We start from the raw sequence: 21813 nt of genomic DNA on the forward strand, positions 1-21813 counted from the left end.
TCTCTCTCTCTCTCTCTCTCTCTCTCTCTCTCTCTCTCTCTCTCTTTGTCTCTGTCTCTCCCTCCCTCCCCCCCTCTCTCTCCTCTCTCTCTCTCTCTCTCTCTCTCTCTCTCTCTTTCTCTCCCCTTTCTCCCTTCTTCCTTTTCTCTTTCTTCTCTTCTCATTATTTTTACTTTTTCCTCCTTCCTTCCTTCCTTCCTTCCTTCCTTCCATCCTTCCTTCCTTCCATCCTTCCTTCCTTCCATCCTTCCTCCCTCCCTTCCTTCCTTCCTTCTTTCCTTCCTTTCTTCCTTTCTTCCTTCCTTCCTTCCTTCCTTCCTTCCTTCCTTCCTTCCTTCCTTCCTTCCTTCCTTCCTTCCTTCCTTCCTTCCTTCCTTCCTTCCGTCCTTCCTTCCTTCCTTGAAAAGTCAATATTATTGTTGATGAGTCTTGAAATAAAGAAACCACAGGAGGATGTTGAGAATAAAATATCCAACTATCAGAACTAGAGGACAACTTCAGGTTGTCAATTAAGGGTGCGATGACGATGCTAGAAGTAGAGAATTCACATTGGAGGGACTGTTTAAGGACCTGGACTAAGACTATCATTATAAGAATATGAAGGCAATGGGATATTCAGGAAGTGTTATGAAGGAAAACAATAAAACATGGTCACTAACTAGGAAGCTAGCCTTTCTTAAAAAATCTGAAATGGAAGTACAAGTCTTGAAATGCCTATGATTAGTGATGTCATATTGCCTTTCCACAATAGAAAATACATTATAGAGAAAAGAGAGTTTCTTATCTCAAGGAAAGTTGCGTCTTAAATAGTCCAAGATAATTAAACTGTTTTCATATATGTGGGGGAAATTGCAGTGTAGAGGAAGGAGAATGATTAAGAGACCTAAGGAGAATGTGCATTCTGGATGCTTTCATGAGGTGTCTTTCTTACTTTTCCCTTCTTCACTCTCAGTTAATAGATTAAAAATCTCACTGCTTAAGGAATAATAGATTTCTATTAGCTACCTCCAGATGCCTGAGTAGGTTCTTTCCTTCTTGAAGGTTAAAGGACTCAACTGATGCAGGCTCCAAAATTGTTTCCAAGACTAGAGAGAGAATAGTAAAGATTTGTCTTGAGTCAAACAAATCAGGACACATGGGGCATTCTGGTCAGAGAACAGGAGCAGGGAAGGGAGTAGGGAAAGAGACTGATCTCTATTAGTGTTTCCTTCCCAAGACTGTTAGGTGCTCTGATAGTGGGCATAAATCCCTTCTCCTTCCCCCTTGGTATGTTCCATGTCCTGGATTCATCTATTGGTATTGACAAACAGCTTCCAACCCCCAAATTCTATTCAGTTGCATTAAGCCCATATTGAAGCCTTCCCTTCTCCCCTTGCCCCCCTGCATCTGAAAAAAAAGCACAAAAGTGGTGGGATTCAAGGAAAAATTTTGCATTTTACCTTTACCTTCAAGTTTTAAAAGCTTTGGTCTTTCCAGGAGGCATTTGTATTTTTTTAATCTAGTCTTATTCAGTGCTACATGACCAACCAGAATCTTTTTAGAAAGGGAGGATTTGCAAGAGACACATAAATTTATCCTGAATAGCCCACAGCCATAAGGTTCTCTTTTGGGGTTATACCACCCAAAACACTTATTTTTCATTTCCTTAAAGGTAACAGTGTTTTCTATTTTATTGCTTCATATGATGGAGTTATGGAGAGTTAATAATATATTTATAAGGATGCTGTGGGTAGAGTACAGTAGTATATACATGCCTTGCAAATAATTTATTTTGAAACATGACAGTTATAACACATCAAACCCAGGGCAGATGCACTTACTCTATTTTAAGGGTTGCCCATTATATTGTAAATTGCTTAGGCATGTCTGTAAAACCATTTATAATGAAATGGGCAACCCTTAGAATAGAATAAATGCATTTTTAGGGGCTGCTGACTAGTCGCAACAATTTAATAAGCCATTTATGGATATGTAGTACATTTTCTCTATCTATTTAATAAGACATATATAACCATTCATTCCAAGAATTCAGAAATTTAAAGGTCCTATTAGGGCATCTTGTGCATCCCTCCTTACTACCAGCCCCAGAAATAAGGTTGTTCCTATAATATAGTCCCAACTTCTCTGTCCATTCTAGATGTAAAGTATGCTAGAGATAGTGCAACAATTACATCCCTGAGGAAATAACTTACAGTCTAATAGCTCTCCAAGTTTAAATATTTTCTCCCCTTCTATCATGGAATATACTGTTCTTTAAAGTAAATAATTAAATATCTTTACTGAAGTTGTTTGTACATAGTATCTGCTGGAGCATAAAATATTTAGTGAATGTCTGTTTTTTGTAATATAGTCCGCATTTTAGTGCACGATTTGTAGCAACAATATTTCCCAACTATTTTATTAACCCATGCCAATTCATTGAGGTTAGAATCCTTGAAACTCAAGATTATCCTTGTTACCCTGAGTACGGTACCTTATCCTTCCTTTTGAAGAGGGAAGAGATGCGGACTAATTTAAGCCATCCTATATCTCTGATTACTTGGTTTATATATGTTCATATGTGTAACCTTGATAGTTTAAACTGATTATACTTGTTTTTGTTACCTGAGGTTTCATTTATTTGTTCTACTTCTTCTATTAAGCATTATCCTTCTTTAGGATAATGCCAAATATTGTTTCCTTTACAAATTCTGAGGTACTGTGGTACAACCAGTGGAAACTCAAGAAATGCAATTGACAGACTAGACTAATTTTTCCATGCATGTATACCTTCCTTTAAGTAATTCCAAAATCTAAATTAGTGTATTTGAGCAAAGGATACATCCAGGAAGGATCATTCAGTAACTTTATTTCCATTGTTGATTTTTCAGCCATGGGATCATATTCAATCTGTCTTTGAATCCTTTGAAAGAGGTTCAGTATTGAGGGTGCATATCAACCTTTGTCCATACTTTTTCTTATTTTTCCTAAATTCTCAGATGAAATGACCTCTTTCTCCAATGGTTTTTAGTACTTTAACTAGATTTGAACTCAGAAGTCCTCAGTTCAAATCCCAGCTCTACTGCTTAGAACTTACATGGTTTTCTTTAAGTCATTAACCTCTCTGTACCTCACTGTTTTCATTTTTAAAGTGAGAGAGATTGGATTAGGTAATATCTAGGGTATCAACCAGCTTTAGATTCACTTCTGTCATTGGTAGATTATCACTACGTTTTCATCATTGAGTTTGATTCATTTCACAGGAGTCCTCCCAATGTAACCAACTACCTTATGTTCAAAAGACAAAAGAGTGATGCCTGCACAACATGCAATGAGCTATGGCAAGCTGAAAACTTGTGAGAAATCATCCTTCCTTTTAATTCCCTTTAATTCCAATGAGATATTTGTTAGTAGCTAGAACAGATTTCATTGAGACTTGATGCAAATATCTTTCCGTTTCAGATAGACACCTATTTGGAAGTCACAGCATGGGAAGGATGGCTTCCTGCCAGTCCAACAGTTGTCATTTGCTAGATAGTCCTAAACAACTTCTGCTCCCTCCCCTATGCTGTCTATCTGACTGATGGATAACTGCAGGGTGCTTCTCTTTCCTTCTACAGCTAGTCCCACACCTCTGTGACCAAACACAGGGGAAAACCAGCTGCTGAAAACAGCAATTTAGCCTTGCCCAAACCTTAAGCCTTTAGATTAAATCTTGGTACTCCAAACATAATTTAAAAAAATAGAGCATTAATTCCTCTAGGTGTTTCCTCCACATCCCACATTCCACTTTGTCATGTACAAAACCTTTCTTTGTATTCCCTTCATCTTTACTTTCTCTTTATAATTACAGGCATTGTGAGTCTGGGTGGGGTAACTGTAATTTTATGACCTTAGGCATGGGGTAGTCATGTCATATGAATCCCCAAGTGAGGCCCTACCACTTGACTTTTTAAACAATGGCATGAGGGAGTGGTTAGTAGTACTTAAAGGGAGTTTAGCTCATGTGTTAACAATAATAGTGCATTTTTCTATGAGAAGAATCATCATAGAATAGTGAGCATAATATTAATAATAGAGGTAAATATGCATAAAATTTTACATTATATAAAACACTTTTTATTTAAACAACTCAACTAAGTGGGAATTGCAAGTAATATATTATTATTATATCCATTTTTCCGGGAATAAAATTAAGTTTAAGAGTCATGTTGTGGTGGATTATGTTGAAGTGGGGGTCAGATAGACTGCGACTTACATGTAAAGTTGAACAGGTCTCAGTTTCATCCTTGTAAAATGAGGGCCTAGGGCCATGCCCCCTCTAAGGTTCCTGTCAGTTATAAATTCATAGTCCTATGACATATCTATCACACCACTACTAGGTGTCAGTACCCAAATTAGCACCTGACTCTTCTTATACCCTGTCCAATGTTTCCCTTTGCTACATATTTATTCTAAAAATCACTGACGTGGAAGATTGAACAAAGCATCATTGTTTCATTCTGTGATAGCATTAGTCCCAATTCAAGAGAATCATTTGAGGAGTAAGCTGTGATTGTGATTAGCCCTGAAAAATAATCACCCTGACTACTAAGGGATTCTTGTTTTTATTTTATGAGGAATTTTATCACTGAGATATATACTGCAGTTTAGTTGGTGAAACCATTCATTAATTAACTGGCTGTTAAATTTGTATGGTGGGAGATGAGTCAATTGTTGAAGTTAGCAAACAAATAAACATCCCACCCCCTCCAGGACTACCACCACCACCACCACCACCACCCTTTGTGGAAAGGGATTATTTTCTGGAACAATGAGAATCTGTCACAGGCAGGAAAATTTAGTCATTAATTTAAGTTGTTAAATATCCCTTCTTCAGTCTGACTCAATTTAGAACATGGATATTTGTGCCCCACCCCATCCCCACACCCCAATCGAACCCAGAATAATCACAGGTGCAAACAACAGAATGCTACACATTACTTGAGATCTTTCATAGCTGGCAAATGGAATAAACTAGGGAAAAAATCAGAAATGAATTTGGGAGCCCAAGGATATAATATCGTTTTGGTTATAATGTATTTTTTCTCCCTTTAGGAGAGTCCTGACCCATAATTCATAACAGGCACAGGAGTCTCAGTTATATTCTTGACTATAAAAAATAAGATGTGTATTTTCCTTTAGGGCACTAGCCAGTTGGTGTGTGTATTATTTAAACTGATTAATTTTTTTTTATTTCATTCATTTTCATAAGAAAATAATTGAATTCATAACAGCTATTCAACATATAGTTGGATATGAGCTTTCTAAAATAGAAGTATGGAAAGGGGGTTGAAGAAGAGTGAACAGATCCTAATTGTTAGAAGATTTGTATGCAAACATATGTACAACACATTCACCTGAATGTAAGGAAACATTGCTGATATTCTCAAATAAAAATGTAGGTGGCGTAGCCAATATAATGCAGCATTTTAATGAAGCCAGGGGTCTCTGACAGATTGGATCTATATAATGGCAAATATTCAAATTAAAATGGGAATATATTCATTATGTAAACATATGCATCAAATGTGCAGACATTCATGCGAACATATGTATGTACATTGTGTGTGTTTAACATATATGGGCTCAATGCCAACTGTATATAGTTGGAGTTCTACAATTGTCAGTTTTTGACACTAGTGACCACTCCTTCAAAGATATTCCCTACTACTTTGACTTTCAGAATACCTATCTCTCCTGAGTCTCTTACCAATTTGCTCTTTCTAGGTCACTTTTTCTTCCTCCCACTCCTTAAGTATGCGTATTCATAGAGTAAACAAACATTTAAGTCTCTACCATGTGTGAGGCATTTTATAAGGTGCTTGAGGAACAGAGACATTTTTCCTTTCCTACAAGGAATTGATCATGTCTCAGGCCTTGTTCCTCTTGGGTTCTCTATCCATTCTCCTCTGGGTGGTCTCATCCACTAACATAGTTTGAACTTATCAGTCTTATACATATAACTGCCAAACCTATAAATATAACTCCCACATCTCTTTTGTATTACATGCATGCACACACACAGTTATAGATATATCTAGATTCATCTAGATATCTATATTTAGATATAGATAGATATAGATATCTAGATGCATGCATATGTGTATCTGTATATTTCTGTGTATAGAGACATGTATAATGTATGTGTATGTGTATGTGTATATATGTACTATATATGCATGTATACATGTATTGAACTTATCACTTCCTCCTCACAAATTGCCTTTTCAGGAATCTTCATGATAGATGATAAGGGTACCACCACCTTCCCAATCCCCATTATCTTAAGCCTTCAGAGTGATCTTAGACTTTTCCCTCTCCCTCATCCATTATTCAATTAGTTTCTAAGTCCAGTAACTGTTCAGCCTGGTTTGAAAAGGAGCAGGAGGAGGGCCTGAGTAGAAGCAGCAAAAATTGTTAAGGAGATTTAGAAGATTCAAAAATTATGAAGAAGGCAGGGGTGGATTTTAAGGAATGAAAATTTGAATGAGAAGTTGAAAAACTTGAGCTGAGGGAAGAGAATAAAATGACTCAAGCAGAAAGACCTAAGGGAGCAGACTGAGATAGAGGAGAAAGAAAAGGAGGATAAGCAGAAGGAGGACTCAAAAATAGAGGAAGAAGAGAGAAAGGAGGGGAATATTTAGAGAGTAAGGCAAGTTGGTAAGAGACAGTAATAGGCTAGCAAGGGAAGGGAAAGGAAGTTAGATATACCTGTCAAGGTTCTAATAATCTGCTATCATGGTGAGAATGAGTTGTAGATATCCAGCCATTTACTCCAGCAGTTCTCTAGGGGGAATTCTAGAAAGAATGCCCTAAGCTTAATGTGCTACTTACAGCAAGTATTGAGGGCAGGAGTAATTTTGTATTGACCTGCATAGAGTGTGCAATGCTTATATTTCTGTCATTGCCAAGTTACTACTATCTGGGCTCAAAGTACTGGCTAGTCTTCTACCATAGAGAAGGTAGGGGATTCAGGGAATGCCCCTCCACTAATCACATTATTAGGGAGAATGAAATTTTCCTTCAAAAATAGGAGTTAAATGTGAAAACAAAGAAGAAAAAGGATCTGCAGAAACTCATGGAAATCCTGACTCATTCTACAAGGTAGAATAATGTCACAGAACATAGATGAGAAAGAGGAAAACATCACTGAATACATGGAGTTTAAGAAGAAATATGACACTCTTACTAACAAGGGAACAGCTGCTTATCCTTCAAGGAATGTTGATTTAATTTCACAGATGCTGTAAGGTGAGAGATAGCCCAGCAAGGGTCACCAGAAGAAGAGGTCAGCAGTGATACTTGGTTCCTCTCTGTGCAGAAGGATACTGAGATAATTAATTATTAAACTGAGAACAGCAATGCTGTCTTGCTGGGGCATATATCTAAGATGTAACAGAGAATATCTCAAATAAGATGAATATCACCAATTGCTGGTAATTTGTGGGCACAAATTATACTGCCAGGAGGAATCTAGAAACCATTAAGATTGTTAAAACTTGTGAAATCTTAAGGATCACAGCATCTGTGCCATTTTTAAAGAGGAGGACTTCTATAAAAAAGCAGATTAGTAAACGAACAGCTTTTGATGAAGAAGGCATTATGAGAATGGGATATAGACCTTGTCCTAATACACAGGAATTGCAAGCTCATGATCAGGGATGGAGTTCACTTAAGAAGGATGAGCAAACATATATTTGTCTGGAATTTTTCAAATCTAATAAAAAAGGCTTTTAAATATAAAAAGAAGGAAGGAAACTGCTCATGTATGTACATCCAGCAAGCAAGACACCATAGTGTATAACTAAAGTCTAGTAATATGAATGATAATGAAAACACAGAAACATCCAGAAATTTAAAATGTTGTCAACTCTCAGAAAGGAATGATTTATAAAACCCATAGCTTCAGATGTCTATATATAAATGCCCCCCAAAATGGGTACAAACAAAGAGAACTAAAAATCATCACTCAAGGAGGCAAATTCAATCTGACAGGTATTACAGAGATTTATAGAAATGGCATTTAAAACTGAAATATAAATCTGGGAATGTATACTGTATCAAAAGACAAAATAAACAAAGACCAAAATGTGGGGGAGAAGAGATATGGTAGTAGTGGTCATGTATGAAAACCTAGGAAACAGCAAAGTGATGTATGAAATTTGGGGTAAAATCTACAAAGACAGACATGAAATGATACTGTCATTAGAGTAAATGACAGATAATCTGGACAGAAAGAAGAAAGAGACAAAGAATTTTGGAACTGAGTCATGACTGCCATTAAGGCATAGTGATAGAGGACTTCGATTATCCAGATAGCTGCTAGATCTCTTTCTGGCTAAAGCAGAGCAGATGATTATTTCTTGACATAGTCCAAGGATAGCTTAATCTATCAAAATGTGGAGAAACAATTAAGTAGAATTTCTGCTGGGAATCTAATTCTCACCAATAAAGGTGAATTGATTTCTGGGTTTAAAATTATGTCAACTTTGGGTGGGAGTAAAATTCCATCTTAGAATTTGGGTAGAAAAGAAAAGGAAAGCTGAATGTATTTAACATGCATCCTAAATTTTAGGAGAGCAAAATATAAATTGTTTCAGAGAAAGGACATATATGATCCTGAGGAGTAAAATTCTAAAATGGAAATAAGTACCAGAGGGATAGGAAGCTCTCAACTATGAAATTTTGGAGACACAAAGAGGAATGATTCTGATGAGGAAAGGGGGAACTGTCTAAAGAGAACAATGTGGAAGGCACAGGGAACTCATCAAACAATTTCAATTTAAAAGATGTATACAGAAAATGGAAGTAAGGGCAGGTAATGGAGGATGAATATGAACACGCACTTTCATTATATAAGAATAATGTCTGGAATATTCAAGTTCTGAACAAACTGAGACTGGTGAGACAAGCTAAGCATAGCAACAAGATGGTTTTTAACACTTATTTTTTAATCCACTTTGAAAATAAGAGGAGGGGAAAAGAAGGAATAGTAGCACTACTTAAGGTGAATGGAATGGTGCTAACAGACAAAAGCTAACTGACCCACTCAACCCTTATTTTATTGATGCTTTCTTTGCAAAGGAGAAATATCTTTGAACTGGAAAGGACAGATTATAAATAGCTGGTATGGAGTTGACAGTGAGAGAGTACCTAGTCATCCTTGATGAGTTCAAATCTCCAGGCCCCAATAAAATTAATCCTTGGGCCCTGAAAGAAGTGGCAGGTGTGATTGCTGAGACATTGTCATTGTCAAATGGGCATTTAAAAAATCTCTCACATTATTGCCTTGGGGTATGTGAGGAGGGATGTGTTAGCAAAATAAAAAAATGCATTTAGATGGCTTCAGAACTAATTGAAAGATTAGGTCCAAAGATTAGTTATTTGTGTCAATAGAACCTCCAGAGAAGGCAGTCCCCAGTATGGTGCTTTAAGGATATGTGGTTGGGCCAGTAATCTTTTAAATGTTTGTCAGTGACTTGGATAAAGGCATGCAGGACATACTTATAACATTTGCAGAGTTCATAAATTTACATGTGATAGTTAACATAGCAGGATATGGACAATACAGTTAGAATCCATAAAGATCTTTCTAGGGAACAGATTTGGAGAAATCTAATAAAATGAAATCTAACAGAGATAAATGAAAATTCTTACCCTTGGGTTAAAAAAGGTACCTCACAAATATATTATAAGTGAGACCTAGTAAGAAAGCAGCTCTTGAAAACTCCAGTGTGTGTATGCACGTGTACATTTCAGCAGATTACAAACTTAATTATGAATTAACAGTGTGCTTAACATTATAGTGGCCAAAAAAACCAAAACAAAACAAAAAACCTGATGGGCTTTTAAACTACATTGAAAAGTATAGTGTTCAGAAATAAGGAGAGATAGTTCTCTGAATACAATACTATAATCTCTGTTCAAAATAGTCCTGGGATTATTGTTTTCAGTTGTAGGTGCCATATTTTATGGAGACTATTGCTCTGCAGGCAGTATTTTAGTTTCCAATCGATCAGTGATCTAATTGAAAGGAATATTTTCTACAACAATGCAGATTATAAAATGGACATGCCTACCCAACCTGTGAAACCCTTGTCTATGTCCCAGTATAAGTTTGCACAGGTATACTCAAAGAACCCAGGGAGTGGGTGAAGAACTCCCTGGAGTATATAGGATATCTATGAATTAATCTCTGCTCTCTCTATATATGTATGTAAATATATGTATATGTATATGTACACATATGAATGTATACATGGATGTATATATAACATGTTATATATACACATATATGTATATATTATACATAGTAGCTAAATAAATAGTTATGTCTTTTTATCTATCTGTCTATCTATATGTATTTATTACTGGACCCCCTTTTTCTGGAATACAATTCTTTTATGACAACATTGACTCTGCTTTTTCCATATTATTTCTTGTTTATAACACATTGTCCAGTTGGTTCAGTCATGTCCAATTCTTTGTGAACCCATATTGAGGATTTCTGGACAGAGATAATGAAGTGGTTTGCCATCTTTGCCATTTCCTTTTCCAGCTCATTTTACAAATGAGGAAAGTGAGGCAAGCAGGGTAAAGTGACTGGCCCTAAGTCACACAGCCAGTTAGTGTCTGAGGTCAGATTTGAACTCAAGCAGATGATTTTTTATCCTGATTCCAAGCCCAGGGATCTATCCACTGAACCATCTAGCTGCATATTTGCAATATGATAACACTAGTTCATCCCATGACATATTGTAAGCCTCAACCTAAGTTGTTTGGATACTATAGAGTCCCATGGTTCTCAGCCACACACCCTCAAAGGATAAATGTAAGTTTTAAAAGTAGAAAAACAATGAACTTTATCTCAGGGAAAAGCTTTGAGTCATATAAAGAATCCCTTAATTATCAAAAGGTAAAGCATCCTCCTCTTCAATTCTGTGCCCAACTTATCACCTATTTATGTTGTTAGTTCAAAAGACACATTGTCATATGAATATATGTATTATATATAGATAATTATTTATCTGTAATTGTAATATACACACTGATAGATGTACTTTAATTATCACAAGCTGGACAATAGGCATTCTTCATCCACTTAGTTTTTCCTGTGTGTATAGAATGAACACAATCTCTTAAATGATTATGGGTATTAGTCAAGAGACTTTGCAATGTTTCTGGCCTCCATTTAATCAATACAATACTATCTGTAAATAGGACCACATGGATTATCCTTCCATCCACATGGAGTCCCTCTTTCACTTGAAATTCCATATTCCTTGAATTGCTTCAGTTCTTCTTGTAGAGACCCTGCTTTCTAGGATTTCAAATATGGAATTTTAATTTTTATATGATTGATGCTAGATGAGTTTGGAGAAACACCTGAAAATTCTGTATCATTTCAGTGCATTACATATCTGAGTATAAAAATAGAAATGTGGAGTCAAGATTTCTAGGTTCACTTTCCCTGCTTCCTGCATCAATACTGCTGGTATGCATCCTAAGAAAAGGTAAATGCAGTTTATGATATGACTTCTCAAAAAACAAAGCAATGATTCTAAACTATTCTGGGACTAATGAATTTCCACCATATTTTTTTTTCTTTAACAAAGGGCAACCATGGATGATCTACTGAGATTATTATGGAAAGGCTGCTACAAGACATTATGGTGGAAAAAGTATCATACTTCTATTTGGGCAAGACTTAAGTTAGAAGGGGGTGGAGTAGAAGCAGGACCTCCCTGCTGCTCCACCTTCCACCTTCCCCAATCCATGTAAAAAGGGGACTCTAAACAAACTTTGGAGCTGCAGAACCCACAAAATAACACAGAGAAGCTAACATCACACTGAGGACAGCCCAGCAGGCCAGCACAGTGCTCTGGGAGCTGAGACCAGCCCCACCCAGAGGCTTTAGCCCCAGGGTGGACCTGACCAGCCACCAGCCTGAGGGACTCCAGATCAGCAGCAGCTGTGGCCATTTCCAGATTTATCAACACATCGATGTGAAAGACAAAGTGAGACATCAGTGCAGTCTAGACTTTGGGACCCAGTAAGTGTGAGTGCATGGCTTTTGCCCCCAGAGCAAAAAGCCACTGAGATACAGGCACAGCCAGCCAGTGCTAGTTGGCAGCTCCAGCTACTGGCCTGCAGAGTGTAGAGGGAAAAAGCACCAGTCTGAGGGGTAATCGCTCTTGCTTTAACCTTCTTGGATGTGCATTGCAGTCTAGGGTGGAGGTGTTGGGGTGTGTGTCCAGCTTGCCAGAGTGTGTGGAGGCCTCAGAGAGGTTAACCATCTAATACCTCTGGCAGTTGAGAAAACCCCAGCATTTGGGACAAAAGCTCCCCTGCCTGTTGCAAGAATCCTACTGTGGCAAAAAGCCCAGGGGTCAAGAGACTGAGGGGCGACATGACCTGGCAAAGGAAACAAAGCAGACAGAAAATTCCAACATTAGAGTCCTATTTTGGGGACAAAAAGGAGCCAAGCATGGAACAGGAGGAAGACAGTGAAGTCAGAATTCATGCACCAAAAGCTTCAAAGGAAAATATGAGCTGGTTACAGGCTATAGAGGACCTTAAGAAGCAGATAAGAGAAGTGGATGAAAAATTGGGAAGAGAAATAAGAACAATGAAAGAAAATTATGAAATGAGAGTCAACAGCCTGACTGAGAAAAATAACACCTTAAAAATTGACTAACTCAAATGGCAAAAGAGCCTCAAAAAGGCAATGAGAAGAAGAATGCCTTAAAAAGCCAAATTTGTCAGATGGAAATAGAATCTCAAAAGCTCAATGAGGAGAATCATTGCTTCAGAATTAGATTGGAGTAAATGGAAGCTAATGACTTTATGAGAAATCAAGATGCTGTTAAACAGATGCAGACAAATGGAAGAATAGAAGGCAATGTGAAATATCTCATGGGAAAAACCACTGACCTGCAAAATAGATCCAAGAGAGATAATTTAAAAATTATTGTTCTACCTGAAAGCCATGATCAAAGTAATTACCTAGAAATCACCCTCCAGGATGTTCTCAAAGAAAACTGCCCTGATGTTTTAGAAGCAGAGGGCAAAATAGAGGTTGAAAGAATCCACCAATCACCTCCTATAAAAGATCCCCAAAAGAAAACTCCTAGGAATATTATAGCCAGATTCTGGAATTCCCAGATTAAGGAGAGAATATTACAAGTAGCAAGGAAGAAACAATTTGAATATTGTGGAAACACAATCAGGATAACCCAAGATCTGTCAGCTTCTACACTGAGGGATCAAAAGACTTGGAATATGATATTCTGGAGGGCAAAAGAGCTGGGATTAAAACCAAGAATCATCTACCCAGCAAAACTGAGTATCATGTTTCAGGGAAAAATATGGTCATTCAGTGGAATAGAGGACTTTCAAGCATTCTTGCTAAAAAAACTTGTTGAATAGAAAATTTGACATTCAGATACAAGAAGCAAGAGAAGCACGAGAAGGTAAACAGGGAAAAGAAATCATAAGGAACTTATCAAAGTTGAACTATTAACATTCCTACATTAAAAACAACAATTGTAAATTATGAAACTTTTCTCAGTTGTTGAAGGGTTTAGGAATATATATGAGGGCATATGGACATATTAATACATATGTGAATGTGTGTATATATGTTTACAGGTATACATAGATAGAGGGCACAGGACCAATTTTACAGGAAGGGATGATTCTTAAAAGGTGAAATTAAGAGGTGAGAGAGGAATATAATGAGAGGAGATGGGGAGAGACAGAATGGGGTAAACTATCTCATATAGAAGAGGGAAGGGAAATTATTTACAATAAAGGGGAAGAATAGGAAGGCAAAAGGGAATGGGTCAACCTTATTCCCATTGAATTTAGCTTGAGGAGGGAATGAAATACACACTAAACAGGGTATCTTACCCTCCTGGAGAGTAGGTGGGGAAGGGGATGAGAGGGGGCATGATGGAAGGGAGGGCAGGCTGGGGGGGGAGGGAAGTTGGAAGCCTCCACTTTTGAAAAGGGATGGGATCAAAGTAGAGAACAGAACAAGTGGGAGGTGTGATAGGAGGGAGGGAAATATAGTCAGTCTTTTACAATATATCTACTATGTTATTGTTTTGCATTAGCCACATGTGTACAACTTATACTGAGCTGCTTATCTTCCCAGTAAGGGTGGGTGAGAAGGAAGGAAGGGAATGAATCTGGAATTCAAAGTTTTAAAATAAAATATATATATATATACATATATACACACATACACATATATATATACACACACACACACAAATACACACATACATACATATATATGTATATATATACTATTATTATTACTGTTTTACATTTAATTGAGAAATAAGATATACAGGCACTGGGGCATAGAGATCAACTGGAAAAGTCTAAAGGGGTATGGGAGAAAATATGGGAGAGAGTAGATTCGAGGAGGGGATATCCTGTGGGACTCATTTTGGGGCAGTGGGTAGGGAAAAAACGGGGAGAAAATTTGTAACTCAAAATCTGGAGGAAATGAATGATGTAAATCAGAAGTTAATAAAGCATTTGAAAAAAAAATACCTAAGCTAGAATCCTGTTTTTTTGTACTGCTGACTGTGGGATAACAGTAACCTCTCAATTGAAAAAAGTCTCTCATCTGCAAAATTGGGATAGTAGTGCCTACTTAACAAGGTTGTTGTGAGGATCAACTGAGATAATGTATGAAAAGCACTATGACAGTGTTACCTTCATCTCTGAAAATCTGTTTTCTTTCAAGTATTAGCCCAAACCATGTTCTAAGAGAGGTCTTTCCCCAGGGTCCCCCTTCTTCTCAAAATCTCCTTGTATCTATTTCTTATAATCCTTCCTGACTAGATGCAAGTGCCTTGAAGGCAGGGACTGGTCCCTATGTCCCCAGTCCCTGGTATATAATGTCACTTCATAAATAGCTGCTTGGTTCATTATCATTATTGATTACTAATTGGTTATCATTATTTACTTGACTGCCCACTAGAAAGTAACATTTGATGGTATAGCATGACATCCTGTTTCAGTATGTCAAGCAGTTACTGATTTCTGAATAGAGGCTGGCATCCTTATGAAACTAAACCAATGGCACAATACCCCTTACGGTTGCTGCTCTGCTCATCTACAAAGAATCTGAGGACACCCAGGAACCATTTTCTTATTGCTTAATAATACTATCACCTCTGTAGCAGAGCTGACATGAACACACTCCTATTACGAAGAATTTTTGTGTTACTCCAAGATCCAAGACATAGAACATCTGGCTCTACCTCCTTGCGTGATCAATTTGTGTCAATTGCAAACTCTTACTAAGGAGAAGCCTCCAATTGGAGGTAAGTTATGGTTTGTAGGGAAGTTGTGTCCTATTATTTGTGTCCTATCCATGTCTGTTTAGTAGAATTCAATGCCCGCAGGGGCAAGGAATATTTAATTTCTCTCTTTAGAATCAGCTCCCAACTCAGTTCCCTGCATATATACTATAGTAGATTCCTAGTACATGTTTGTTGAATAGAAGTTAATTGAATATTGTTCATTGTTTATTACTCCAAACTTCTCTCTAAGCTTACAAGAGAAATATTGAATACTGATACTGAGCCACTGACACTGTAAATCTTTTATTATGTTGAGCTATATCTGCTGGAAGTTTTAATTTTAGGAGCTTTAAATGGTCCACTTTTAAATTTTTTTTCATTATTTTAATTTTGAAATTAATAAATATTTTAATTAATATGTTCCTCCCATTTGAAGAAATATCACAAATTAAAAGAAAAACAAAACAGTACCTCACATATACAACCAAATCTGAAAAACAAAGGCCTCAATACATAGCTCCCTAAGCAAACAAAAAAAAATTTATAAATTAGCTATGGCCAAAAATGCAGATCCTTTCTATGTTTGAAGTTCATCTCCTCTGTCAGGAGGTGAGCATCAGATTTCATCTTCACTTATTCTTTTGGACTTGTGGTTCGTCATGGTGTTTGTCAGAGTCCTAAAATATTTCAAAGCTCTTTTCTTTTATAAAATTGTTTTAGTGAATAAATGGTTCTCATAGTTCTGCTTATGTCTCTGTAACAATTCATAAATTTCTTCCCTGTTTCTTCCAAAATTGTCTATTTCATCATTTCTTATAATGCAATAACATTGCCTATATTCTCATGTCAGAGTTTGTTTAATTATTCTTCAGCAGGAGGAGACTCTTAGTTTCCAATTTTTAACTACTCTAAAAAGGGCTACTGTACCTCTTTTTGAATACATATAACTTTCCCACATTTTTTTTCTAGTTCTTTGGGGGTAGGGGGGTGGTATAGACCAATTAGTGGCATAGTTGCTTCAAAGGGTGTGAATTGTTTGGTGACTCTCAGCATAGTTCCAAATTCCTTTCCAAAATGACTGGCATTATCCAATTCTTCTGCTCAAATCACACCATTAATCATTTAAGATTCTTCATTGGTTTGTTTTTTGAATCAGATGGGACTAAGAAATTCAAGCTATAAATACATATTAAAATCCTCAATGTGTTTTGTCTGTCTGTAAAAGATTTCTATTATGGGTAAAACACAGGGCTTTTACAGAAGACAATTCTTTTATATTGACCATGCTGAATGGGACACACCTAGGAATCATTTGCGTGAAACTCTTTCTGCCTTGGATAAGGATTTGATAAAAGGCCCCAGAAACCCTAACGGAGGGACCTCTTTCACAGAACTGTCACCTATTAGATTAATGTATTGATTTAGTAATTTTTTAAACTATTTAAACTAAGTATAGGTTAGATTTTTATATGGGCATAGGAAGGCATGTACATGTTCTAATCTTCACCATTTGAAGGATCTTACGGCGTATTTGAGTATCTGCCCATAGACTAAGTCTGGCCACAAACAAAGTCATTAATGAGACAGTTACCATACATATTTCATTAGAAGAATATGGACAGCAGCTGAATAACCTGTCCATGTGGTAGTAACCCTGTAAGGTCTGTTGAATGAGAGGGATAAGGAAGTAAATACTCTATTCTTCCCAAATGACTGAATGAAATGACCTTACCCAAATTGTTGGCCAGCATAAATTGTGGGTGAATCACTAGTTAAGTGCTGGAGGCAGTTAAAGCCTTCTGGAAGCAAGGCCTTGGTAATCATTTTGCATCAGCAGAAATATCTTTAGTGGCTTGCAAAGGTACCTTCAGGGAAAATGATGACTATTACATGGACATAGGAAACAATGCAGTCTGGGCAAAAAGGGGCTTTTCCCTCATGCATTCTTATAAACTTGAGGTGCAAAAATACTGTCAGTATTAAAAACCACTTCACTGTGGTCACTGAAAGAGTGGTAGCAATCTGGATTGTAAATTAGACTTGTTCTGAACCTGGGATTTTGCAAATAAAAATAGTCAGAAAACAGGTAATTATAATGCTTGGCATTTATATCTCATAAGTCTTGCCGAGCTACTTATCTACATTGTCTCTCTTCTGAGCCTCACAAGAAGTAAACTCCAGACATAAATGTTTCCATTTTACAGATGAGGAAAATATGACTAAGATAAGCTCAGTGACTTGCTTAGCATAATGGGGCTACTAAGTATATGGTGACGTATTTGGATTCAAATCTTCCTCACTTCAAGTGCAACATGTACTTTTAACACTAGATCACATTGTCAGGAATAGGATTTATTTATGCTGCGCTTCATTTTTCTCATATAAATACAGGGGGAGGATATAAATGCCTGAACGTGTCATGACAGTGTTTGGAAAATTGGAGGAAAATAATTTCTCTGGTTTGGGAGAAGTGTGTTTGTGTGTGTGTGTGTGTGTGTGTGTGTGTGTGTGTGTGTGCGTGTGTGTAAGTTCGTGTGCTTGAGGTTAGATGGAGGGGAACACGTGGAAATTGACCTTGCCAACCAACTAAAACAAAACCACGAAGGGAAGATTCCCCTCTCCCCATTCTTTTACAAACTGAGTTTGTAAAATGTGATGTTTTCCTTGATAATAAGGACCTTGGGGAAGAGACTGAAGTGAGGTGGAATTAGTATGTTTTTCTGCTACCTCCATCCCCATTTTCCTACATTCCTTAAGTTGTAGACAGCTAAAGCTGGGAACATCTGGAAACCAACTGTTTAGCTAGCACAGGTGGTTTATTTTCATGATTCTGCAATAACAGAGGATCAGGCAGAAAGAGGGGGAAAAGTAGACATTTTTCTACCCTTCTTTCTTCATAAATGAATAGGTAGAGTATTAACCTAAGGCCTTTTTAGTAGATAGTAGAAGAATGCAATTGATCAGTGATATTTTTCTGCAGTAGCAATGTGAAAGAGGAATGTTAACATAATGTCCTGATTCCTCCTTCATAAATACCAACTGACATAGGCTAGGGGTGCAGCTAGGTGGCACATGACAGAGAGGCAGGGCAGGCCTGGAGTACCTGGAGTAAAGAAGACTCATTTTAATAAATTGAAATCTAGCTTCAGATACATACTAGTTTGTGACCTTGGACAAGTCACTTAACCCCATCTGCCTCAGTTTCCCTATCTGTAAAATGAGCTGGAGACAGAAATGGAAAACCACAAGAGTATCTTTGCCAAGAAAACCCCAAATGGAATCACAGAGTTAGGCATGACTGTAAAACAACTCAAGAACAAAACATAGGCTAACTAAATCTCCTGTGCCCAATAAGTTTATTTGCTAGGCTTCCTCTTCTCCATATGTAGTTAAACTGCTCAAGTTTAGTTGATTATTTAGAATGTGGCATGTGTGATTCCTGAAGTATTTAGTTATGATATTAAGGTAAAGAGAAAACACATCATGTTCTATTTCACAATAGGTAATGTTTTACTTATTTTTTGTTCATTAAACAAAACTTAAGTGTATGTTGATTTTTGCTCATGCTTCTGGTTCTAGAACTTAATTAGCATGACTACATTTTCATAGCAGTGAATTAATTGCACTCATTTATTGGCTATTCATAGTATAATAATTATTTTACACGTTGAGGCTTATGGTTTTTATAATGAGTCTCTTTAGATTGTCAGAAAGATACCTATTTAGCTTCTTAAACCATCTCAGTATAGCCCAGGAGAACCAATTGTTCAATTTCCATATGAGGATTTATACCTTGAAAATCAGCAAACATTATGAATTAGAACTTGATTTATTGTTTCGGTGATTGCCTAGACTTAAGAAAATGATGTTGAAAATGTTAATGATGCAGACTAAACTAAAAAGCACCATGCTTCCAGGTTTTGTTTTGTTTTCCTGGAGAGTTGTTTGTTAAACATTTCCCAGTGACAGTACCTATTGCCTCTATTTTAGAGCCAAAGAACTTTCTTACAATACTTCCCTAATCTCCGGTCTTTTTCATTTGGGTTACAGGTGTATTTCATTATGTGGTGATACTAGAAAAGTAGAGAATGAATTCATTATATAGTCTCAGGAGACTCACATTAACAGAAATCTTCCAGGATCATATAAGTGATTTTCCTCTAGCTGTTTACCTCTTACTGAGACAGCAGGAGATATGAGAACACATTTCCCATTGTATCATGGAAAATAAAGGTAAAATGTGAGTCACTTTATAGTGTAAATTACAGAATAATAGATCTGGGAGGAACCCTGAGAGATTAGTTGGTTTTGCCTTTAGGTAAGTGCACGTCTAAACCATTGGGGACAAATTGTTTTCTCTTCTCTTCCTGAAGCTTTACAGGGACAGAGATGCCACAGAGTCCCTTAATAGTCCATTCCAATATTTTATCAACCTGATGATCAAGCAGTTGTTGCTGCTAGGTTGCCTTCTGGGATGGTCTGTGGCTTTTAGTGGTTGGAAACAATCACAAAAAGCTTCTGGAAGAAGATGAATTTGGACATGAATTCTAGGAATGGAAGGGAATCTGATGGAAAGGATGAGAATTTCATTCCATATGTAGAAGATTACTTGTGAGAAAAGCAAGGTCAGAAAGAGCATACTGACTACATTTGTATGGACACATAGGTGAGCTTATTAGTGTAGCCCTAGAGTGATGGTTTTAGATAATGTGACTACAAGAGATGAAGTCCATGCAATATCTTGGACTAGGTTGGTGCTTGATTTGACACTGACGGGGAGAATATGAAAGATGCTCAAAATAAGTATGACATGATAACATGAGTAAATTAGTAAGTTACATCACCTGCAGTAGAAGCAGAAATATATTCTACATTCATGAGTCTTATTAGTAAAGGGAGAACTGGACAAGAGGAAGAATTTTGGTGAGGATATAAAGATTCTATGTTCTTTATAAGATGGCGGTCAATCATTTAAAATATATTTTAAGGAAAGAGAAATACAATTCATGGTGGAGGGGGAAAAACTATATTAACAGGGTAGACTTCAGATTGGACATGCATAGACGGTCCTAAAAAATCAGGGGATCAGTGATCACTATTATAATGTTATTATTGTTGGAATGCATTTGTTGAGTCCAATTATATAACATATTCTGGTCAATCAGTCAATACACTGCCTTCGAGTTCTTAAACATTGAAACTCCCTCTCAGACTACAATCTCTCATCCTGTCATCTCTATCAGAAACACCTTCCTCCTGAAAGAACTCTTCCAATATTATAACCTCATACCCTCTTTGCTTTCCCAGTCTATCACCCTTCATTCTGAATCTTAACCATGTAGTTTATCATTTTGATGAATCTCTTGCCCCTTTTTCCTTTGTTGCTCCCATCCCACTCATACATTGTCCTAGGCAATTGACACTCCCCCTCCTCCATTATCTTTCCTTTGCTCCAATACCCAAAAAAACAGTCTCACAAAAGGGAGCCATAAAACTGCTTACTTGTTCCAGTACACACTCATACTGTCTAACTTTACTTGGTCTCCTTCCACTTCACTGACAATCTTTTATTTACCTGATTGTTGACTCCCTCTCTAAAATCCTACAAAAAGCTGGTCTGAAATTTCTTTCCTTATTCTCTCTAAACTTATTCCTTTCTTTAATAAATAACCTTTTCCCCCCTTCTGCACTGGGAAGATAGAGGCCCTCTGTGAACTCCCTTATCTCTGCACATACTTTACAGTTGTTTTTTAAATGACTTCAACTATCATCTCCATTGGCAAAGGATAAGGCTATTCTCCCTCATTGATCCCCCCTAGTGAGCTATTACCCTTGATCTCAGTTTTGTTGCTCAGTCATTCCACTCGTATCAAACTCTTCATTATCCTACTGGGAGTTTTCTTGACAAAGATACTGGAGCGGTTTTGCTATTTCTTTATCCAACTCATTTTTACAGATGAAGAAACTAAGGCAAACAGGGTTAAGCAGCTTGTCTAAGGCCATACAGCCAGTAAGTTTCTGAGGCTAGATTTGAATTTAGGTCTTTCTGACTCCAAGCCTGGTGCTCAATACATTATGCCAACCTAACTGCTCCCTTGATCCCATTAGCTCATTTCTACTTGATTGGCACCATTGCATCTTATATCTTCAGTCATGCCCTCTGTAAGGATTTCTTTCTCAATGCCAAAAAACTAGTAGCCCCTATCTAAAGTACACATACAGACAAAATAACTATTCTCAACCCTGATTCCATCTCCTTATTTATCTAAGTTCTAACTTTATATTATTCTCCAATACCAAACTAATAGAAAGTTCATTGTCCTTACTGGATCCTCAGTGCCTTATAATCTGCTTCCTGTCACCATCATGAAAGTGAAATTACTCTCTCCAAGGTCACATATAACCTCTTTTTTGCCAAATAAAACATTTCTATAGGAATAGCCACTCTTGTCCATCTTTTCTCAGACAT

This window comes from Petaurus breviceps, unplaced genomic scaffold (genome assembly GCF_028583685.1).
Source record: "Petaurus breviceps papuanus isolate PSGF00001 unplaced genomic scaffold, PetGlider_PUasm1.0 224, whole genome shotgun sequence".
Taxonomy (NCBI): domain Eukaryota; kingdom Metazoa; phylum Chordata; class Mammalia; order Diprotodontia; family Petauridae; genus Petaurus; species Petaurus breviceps.